General features: G+C 38.1%; 1 pseudogene; it reads left to right on the top strand.

Moving 5' to 3' along the window:
• Positions 1 to 6,104: 6,104 nt before the first annotated feature.
• On the top strand, positions 6,105 to 7,838 carry LOC114107298 (nuclear receptor coactivator 4 pseudogene; annotated as a pseudogene).
• Positions 7,839 to 8,143: the final 305 nt, after the last annotated feature.

The raw sequence follows: 8,143 nt of genomic DNA, 5'->3' as shown, positions 1-8,143 counted from the left end.
ATAACTGTGACAGTTATGCTTTCCCACAAACTAAAATGTGACATTTACTTGCCTTCAACTGACTGAAATTCCAACTCATTGTGACAATAGTAGTAAACTCATATGGAACAAAAGTTCAGTGTGGAAGACATTTATACAAGTGCATCATTACTTTTTTCCTCATTATTTTCTCTCTAAGGAGTCTTTTTATATTAGTTGCCCCCATGAAAGTTTAGTACCATAGCTACACTGTCTGTATTTTCATGCACTTTATGTGTGTGTGTTTTATTTAATTTTTAACTTATTGTTTTGACTGATACATTAAAGCATAAAAATATAAGTAAGTAATGAGGTTCCATGTGATGTTTTGAAATATGTACACATTTTGTAATGTTTAGATCAGGTTAAACATATCTGTCTCAGCCAAATGTTTCCATTTCTTTATGGTGAAAACATTCAGAATCTTTTCTTTTAATTTCTCAAAATTTACAGTCCTTAATTGTTTCCTAGAACCACTCCTATTTTATAATGGCATACCAGAACTTCTTGTTCCTATATAACTGTAATTTATTGAGCACCGCTTAGCCTTTCCCACCCACCTCCCTCTTTCTGTCTACAGCTTCTGGTAGCCATTCTACCTTCACCTTCTAGAAGATTCACCTTCTAGAAGATTCACCTTCTTAAATTCCATGTATGAGTGAGAGCATGCAGCATTTGTCTTTCTGTGCTCGGCGTATTTAGCACAATGGTCTCCTATTATATCCATGTTGTCATGTGTCACAAACAACAGGATCTCCTTCTTGCTATGGCTAAATATTCCATTGTGTATACATACCACATTATCTTATCTATTTCTCTGCTATTGTGAATAGTGCTGCAATAAACATTTAACTGCAGATGATTTCATTTCCTTCCTTTGGATATGAACTCAGTAGTCAGATTACTGAATCCTAAGAGAGTTCTATTTTAAGTTTTTTGAGGAAGCTCCATGCTGTCTCCCATGATAGTTGTACTAATTTACATTGCCACCAACAGTGTGTAAAGCTCCCCTTTTCCCCACGTCCTTGATTGACAGCATTTATCTTTTGTCTTTGGGATAATTCTGATTGGAGTCAGGGGACATCTCATGGTGGTTTTCTTTTGTATTTCCCTGCTGCTTCGTGATGCTGAGCATTTTTTTCATATACCAGTTGGCCATTTGTAGGTCTTCTTTTGAGAAATGTCTGCTTAGTTCTACTGCCTGATTTTTAAAATCTGGTCATTTGGTTTTGTTTGTTTGTCTTGTTATTGATGTTTTGGAGTTGCTTATCTGTGTCTTATACATTAAAAGAGAAAGATGTTTCCCCAGTTCCACAAGAACTGATTTTTGCCCCCATTGAGGATGCGTGATCTACAACTGCATTGAGTAGAATCGGGAAAACAAATTTATTCCTTAACAGTACCGGTTAGTCTGATGGAGAAAAATCTTCCTGAATATGGGGTGCACAGGAGAAAATTAAGGCCCTAATTAATGTTTAAAAGTGAAAACCACTTGAGTAGATGTTAAGTAACTCTCACTGTCACCTTATTAGGCTATCTTCTTTATACCAGTTGTATTCCTTTCTCCATGCAACAGAAAAACTATGGAAAATGCAGGAAGTATTTTAGTCTTCAGTCTGCCTAGCTTGCGGAATATGTTGGTTCTGATTATATGCCTGCTCTGTGTGCCTACTTTATTGTGTATAAGACATTCAATGCTTTATGATAGTTTCTTCTGTGTCCTACATGAAGGAGTTCAGATCACAAGCATGCAAAGAGTAAACAACCAAAAGGAACAATAAAATAATACAAAGTTCTTCTCATGAAAAATATGAGAAGATACAAGGCTAAGACAGACAGTATATAATTAAAGGTCAGACTCCTAGTCTCATTCAATGATTTTTGAAGAGTATTCTAAGGACCCTTCAGAGAGGGTCCTGCTGCAGAGAGAAAGAGAAGGGGCAGGCTTTAGGGACATAGGGAAGCCAGCAAGTGAAGCTCAAGGTCCCGTATCACTCTGTAATCTCAACCAGAACACTTCACTTTCATATGTACCTTACTTTGGCATTTGGCATGTTTTGCTTTAAGAATAATGTAATGATTTAATCTATTCTGGGACATTCTTTGGATATTTGAAGTTGTTGAATTTGGAAGAATTGTTTCCAAAGGTATAATTTTTAATATTGGCGTAGTTAATATAAAAATATGCAATCAGAAGATACTTAAATGTCAGAAAAACCAATTTGTTTTGAAAAACCAATCATCATACTGGCACTGTCAAGGATACTCACTACATTCATCAGAACCACTTAGAGGGTTTGTTGAAATCAGACGTTCTGGGTAGGGCTCATTGTTTTACTAGACAGTGGGACTTGACACAAATAAATAAAAGTAGTTTAAAATCAATACAAAAGAAGTCAAAAAAGCTTTTTCTTTTAAACGCTCAAGTTTTATCTGTTCCACCTGGGGATCTTTCCTGCTCATGCCTTAATTTTAGCCACAGTATTAAAATTGAAGTCCTGCTATTATATAAGCATCAATAACTACAAGTCTCTTTTGAGTTTGTGGATCTTAGATTGTGGATAATTCTTGTTAAGACTCAAAAGATCACGGAAGCTCAATAAAGCTGCAAAGAAATGCTCTGTCTCAGACTCTTTCCTCTGCAAGAACATAAAAAACATTTGGGCACTGTGGGGAATGCCTATAATCCCAGTGGCTCAGAAGGCTGAGGCAGGAGGATTGAAAGTTCAAAGCCAGCCTCAGCAATTTAGCAAGGCCCTAAGCAATTTAGCAATTGAAAATTGAAAAGGGCTGGGATGTGGCTCAGAGGTTAAGTGCCTCTGGGTTCAATCTCTGTTACAAAAAAAAAAAAAAGTGTATAAAAAGCAAAACTGCACCAATCTATAAAATAATGTCTTCCACTTCCATCACTCTTTGTTCCTTCATTTCCTATGTGATGTTATTAAATTATAATGTTTGTTCTTATATTCATTTATTATCTATTTATCCCTCTCTCCAGAGTATAAGACCCAAGAGGAAGGAGAGTTGGTTTTGCTCATTACTATTTTGCTCATTGCTTGTTTTACTCATTACCTCCAGAGTCAAACAGTGTCTGGCACCTAGTATACCCTATAAATATTTATTAAATACATATAGGACTGTGGCATTGATTTTCGTGGTTTGCTCTTCCTAGAAAATATTGATGAAAGCATTATTTTTACAAAAATAAAATTTCTGATTTGTTTTTCTAAATATAAGTTCATGTTAGAAATGAAAAAAATTAGAATAGAGGAAGAACTGATCACTAGTGAACCCACTGTAATTCTTGTTCATGATTTCCAGTCTGTTCTCTCTCTACTGTACTCTGTGTGTGTATGTGTTTGTGTGTGTATATTTAAACAATTGACATTATAATCCATTTTTTGAGCTCCTCTTTTGAAATCTGAATATATTAGGAACATTCCTTTTGTTGTTTGGTGTATTTCTGTAGTACTGTTTTATTGATTGCATCTATTAAATGATAAGGATGGAAACATTTATTAAATTATAATCCCCCTTTTTGCAAATTAAGATTGTTCACAATTTTTTATAATAAAAACAATGCTATGAGGAAACACAGGCAAATATCACACATCCTCAGTAGCAAATATGTGATTTTTTTTTTTTTTTTTTTTGGTACTGGGGGCACTCAACCACTGAGCCACATCCCCAACCCTATTTTGTATTTTATTGAGAGAGAAGGTCTCACTGTATTCCATGATTTTGTTGAGCGCCTCTATTTTGCTGAGACTGGCTTTGAACTCACAATCTTCCTGCCTCCGCCCCCCAAGCCATGCAAATGTGTAAATTTTAAGATCCCAGGCTGGGGTTGTGGCTCAGTGGTAGAGCGCTTGCCTAGCATGTGTGAGGCACTGGGTTTGATTCTCAGCACCACATATAAATAAGTAAATAAAATATAGGTCCATCAAAAACTAATAAAAAATTTTAAAAAAAATTTAAGAGACAATCTGAGCTTTCATCAAAGATGATGGTAAAGCATTTCATCAAGAGGAGGAGAGAGCTATAGTGCATATTGTGAGCACAGCTTAAGTGAACTTAATATTGGTTGAAATGGATGTAGATATTTATTTGTTTCCTCAGATTTTTTATCTAAAAACTTCTTGTGTAAACACCTATATGTTTTATGAAATTGATTAAGATGTTTCTGCTGTCTCATTAATAAATTTCTGATTCTATCTTTATGAGTTATGATGGAATTAGGGATGTGCCATCTGAAATATGCTAAATTGGCATGTTGATTATTTCAAGCAGAAATCAATTGAGGACTGTAACTTCAGAAAGGGCCATTTGGTTTGTCTTTTTCCTACTTGCAGCAAGCCATTATAATTGTTGTAAAAGGGATGTTTTTTACATACCACAGCCAGGAAATAGCCTGGATCACCAGAAACTGATAAGTGGGCCTGCAATAAAATTGAGTAACAAACTCTGAAGTAACCCTTATCTTCCACTAGCTTCTATGCAAATTCTATGTATCTCTTTATAACAACCCTAGAATGTATTACTCTAGTGCAGAGATCCATTTGTCCTGTCATTTCTTCACAAATTTATCATTCTTTGTCCAAAAGTATAAAAACGCCATGCTTTGGTAATTTCTTCGTACTTTACTCTCTTGTGAGAATCCCCATGGACATGCAAAATTAATAAAACTCATTTATTAATCAGCTCTTATATACATTGGGTTCCTACATCCAGTCAAAGAGCCCACATGTGACCTAAGGAGAGTGGAAGGGCAGGGTAGGAGGGAGGGACCTCTCTTTCCTCTATAATTCCATCCTTCTGTGTTCTACGATTTCATTTTGTGTCTCTTTTAAACTCTTTTTTTGCATGTTTATTTCATTTATTTATTTTTATTTATTGTTTAAAATAAACTTATTTAAGCCTAAAAAGTTATGCACCTTTCCCAAGTTCAGTTTAGCCAGCCACAGGCTATTAAATTTAATAAGTAGTATCAACATTGTTACTATTTTTAACATAAAAACATAATCAAAAATTTGGTTTCCTTTTTAACTGAAGAGACTTTAGGGTTTTAAGGGCAATTTATTTATTATTTTTTGTGGGGGTATACCGGGGATTGAACTCAGAGACACTCGACCACTGAGCAACATCTCTAGCCCTTTATTTGATTTTGTTTTATATATGACAGTGGAATGCATTATAATTCTTATTACCCATATAGAGCACAATTTTTCATATCTCTGGTTGTATACACAGTATATTCACACCAATTTGTGTCTTCATACCTGTACTTTGGATAATAATGATCACCACGTTCCACCATCATTTCTAACCCCATACCCCTTCCCTCCCCCTCCAACCCCTCTGCCCTATTTAGAGTTCATCTATTCCTCTCATGCTCCCTCTCCCTATCCCACTATGAATCAGCCTCCTTATATCAAAGAAAACATTCGACATTTGGATATTTGGGATTGGCTAACTTCACTTAGCATTATCTTCTCTAACTCCATCCATTTACCTGAAAATGCCATGATTTTGTTCTCTTTTATTGCTGAGTAATATTCCATTGTGTATATATGCCACTTTTTTTTATCCATTCATCTATTAAAGGCCATCTAGGTTGGTTCCACAGTTTAGATACTGTGAATTATGCTGTCTAGCCCTATTTTGTATTTTATTAGAGAGAGGGTCTCACTGAGTTGCTTAGCACCTCGCTAAATTGTTAAAGCTGGCTTTGAATTCGCGATCCTTCTGCCTCCGCCTCCTGAGCCTCTGTGATTACAGGTGTGCGCCACCTCACTCGGCCTTTAGGGCAATTTAAATGACATATTTACACATATAATTTATAGACACATTACATGTATGCAATACGTACATACACACATTTAATCTTTTGATTTTTTAGTTCTACTGATTGGGATTAGCCTCTGTGGGCTGTTATTTCCATTGTGCAAATAGTGGACATAGAATTTCTTATCATTTTAATATGGGATCGGGGGACCTGGAGCATCCAGGCTGGGGATAAAAATCACTGCTTGCCTGCAAGGTAGCTGGCCTGGCCAGGACCTGCCTTTCGAGGAACAGTGAGCTGAATGAATACCTCCCAGGACCAGAGTAGCTGCTCCAGTAATAGAGAAGCCCTTTTGAGATTTAGGGATGCTCAGAGGGACTTGGAGCTTGCTATTGGTGGAGTTCTCTGGGCTGAACAGCAAATCAAAGATAACTTGCAAAAGGTGAAAGCTCAGATTCACAGTTGTATAAGCCGTCACCTGGAATGCCTTTAGAGCCGTGAGGTATCGCCGTGTGAACAGGTAGATCTCATCTATCAACTTAAAGAAGAGACACTTCAGGGCTGGGGTTGTGGCTCAGCAGTAGCGCACTTGCCTGGCATGTATGAGGCACTGGGTTCGATTCTCAGCACCACATATAAATAAATCAAATAAAGGTTAATCAACAACTAAAAAAAGAAAGAAGAGACACTTCAGCAGCAGGCTCAGCAGCTCTACTGGTTATTAGTCCAGTTAATTTGCCTTATCCATCAACTGGAGTGTACCCAAAATAAAGATCTAACCAATCAAGTTTCTGTGAGCCTGGAGAGACTGGACAGTTTGACCCTTTAGCCTGAAGATTCAACTGTTCTGCTCTTTGAAGCAGACACAACTGCATTGTGCCAAACCATCACCACCTTTGGGTCCCTCAAGACCATTCAAATTCCTGAGCACCTTATGGCTCATGCTAGCTTATCAAACATTGGACTCTTCCTAGAGAAAAAGTTTCTGGAAAACCAAGTTAGCAAAAATTTAACAGCCATTCTACTACCAGTTCTTTCTCCATTGAAGTTGAAAAGGTTGAAGATCTAGAGCTCCTTGATCAAAATGCGATGGGGTTGCCTGATTGGCTGGTGACTCCCCAGGAACCCTGCAAGTTGGAGAAACCTGAGAAAGGCAGCCGTGAAACCAGTGAGAAGTTTAAGCTCATATTCCAGGTGTTCCAGGAGCCCTACAGTGTGAATGATTGGCTTGCCAGACCTGACTCCTATACCAACCGTTGGGGCAACAAACCCAAAGGTGGGGAGATTGAAAACCTGGGCAGTCTGAAGTGCCCGAATGACCACCTGGAGGCCAAGAAACCACCATCCACCAGCAACATGATTACTGAGGATTGGCTTGTCCAGAATCATTGGGACCCATACAAAGTAGAAGATGTATGCAAAGCCAATGAGCTCTGCGCGAGCTTTGCAGAATGTGGGTGGGGGAGAATTGTGAGAAGGAAGCTTTGTGTAGATGGCTTCTGAAGAAAGAAGGAGAGGATAAAAATGGGATGTCAATGGAACCCAAACCGGAGTCTGAATATGTAGTTCTGTCCTTCCCAGAAATGAGGTAACAGAACAAGCTAAGGCACCAAAGGCAATGGCTCCTTTTAGAAGTGCTGATTCCTTTCAAGTCATAAGGAACGGTTCCTTGTCAGGGTGGCTCGTCAGGTCCTCAAGCAAAGAAGGAAGTCCCAAGAAAGTGCCCAGTACTGAGGACAGGGCTAGCAAACAAAAGCTTAAAAGCCCCGTTACTACTTCCTGGTGTCCCTTCAACTCTGCTGACCGGGTCTTGCCAGGAAAGAAAGTGGGAAACCTCTCAGCCAGCTATCCTCTGGAGAGGACTAGTGGCTATTTTGAAAGAAGGCCTTGGAGGTGTTTCTTAACTCACTCCTTCAAGAGGAACAGAAACTCCCCCCAGACCATTATAGCCTCCCAGCAATTTGTGATCTCTGCCTGTATGCAGCTTCAAGTTGATAAAGAAAAGTGGTTATATCAAACTCCTCTCCAGATGTGAAGGCATGGACTACTATACCAGCAGCTTCTCTGCAGATTATCACACATCTGTGAACTGGGTGACTGCAGCTTGCCAAATCATCATGTTCCTGGGTCCGACCAGTTAGCTTAGTTTCTTTCATAATTTTGAACTAGCAAAGAAAAATCATCAAAAATTACGAGTTTCTTTGATGCTGAGGTTATTCATTTTCTTCTTTCAGAAGTATTCACTTAGTTTGTCCCCACACTACAAATGCACCATCTTGGTGAATAGGTTATCATCAGCTTCCATGGCTCTTTAGATGGGGTTGTTAACTAGTACATAAA

Source organism: Marmota flaviventris, chromosome 3 (genome assembly GCF_047511675.1).
Source record: "Marmota flaviventris isolate mMarFla1 chromosome 3, mMarFla1.hap1, whole genome shotgun sequence".
Lineage (NCBI taxonomy): Eukaryota > Metazoa > Chordata > Mammalia > Rodentia > Sciuridae > Marmota > Marmota flaviventris.
The sequence above is the reverse complement of the archived record's forward strand: the minus strand, read 5'-3'. Positions and strand labels throughout refer to the sequence as shown.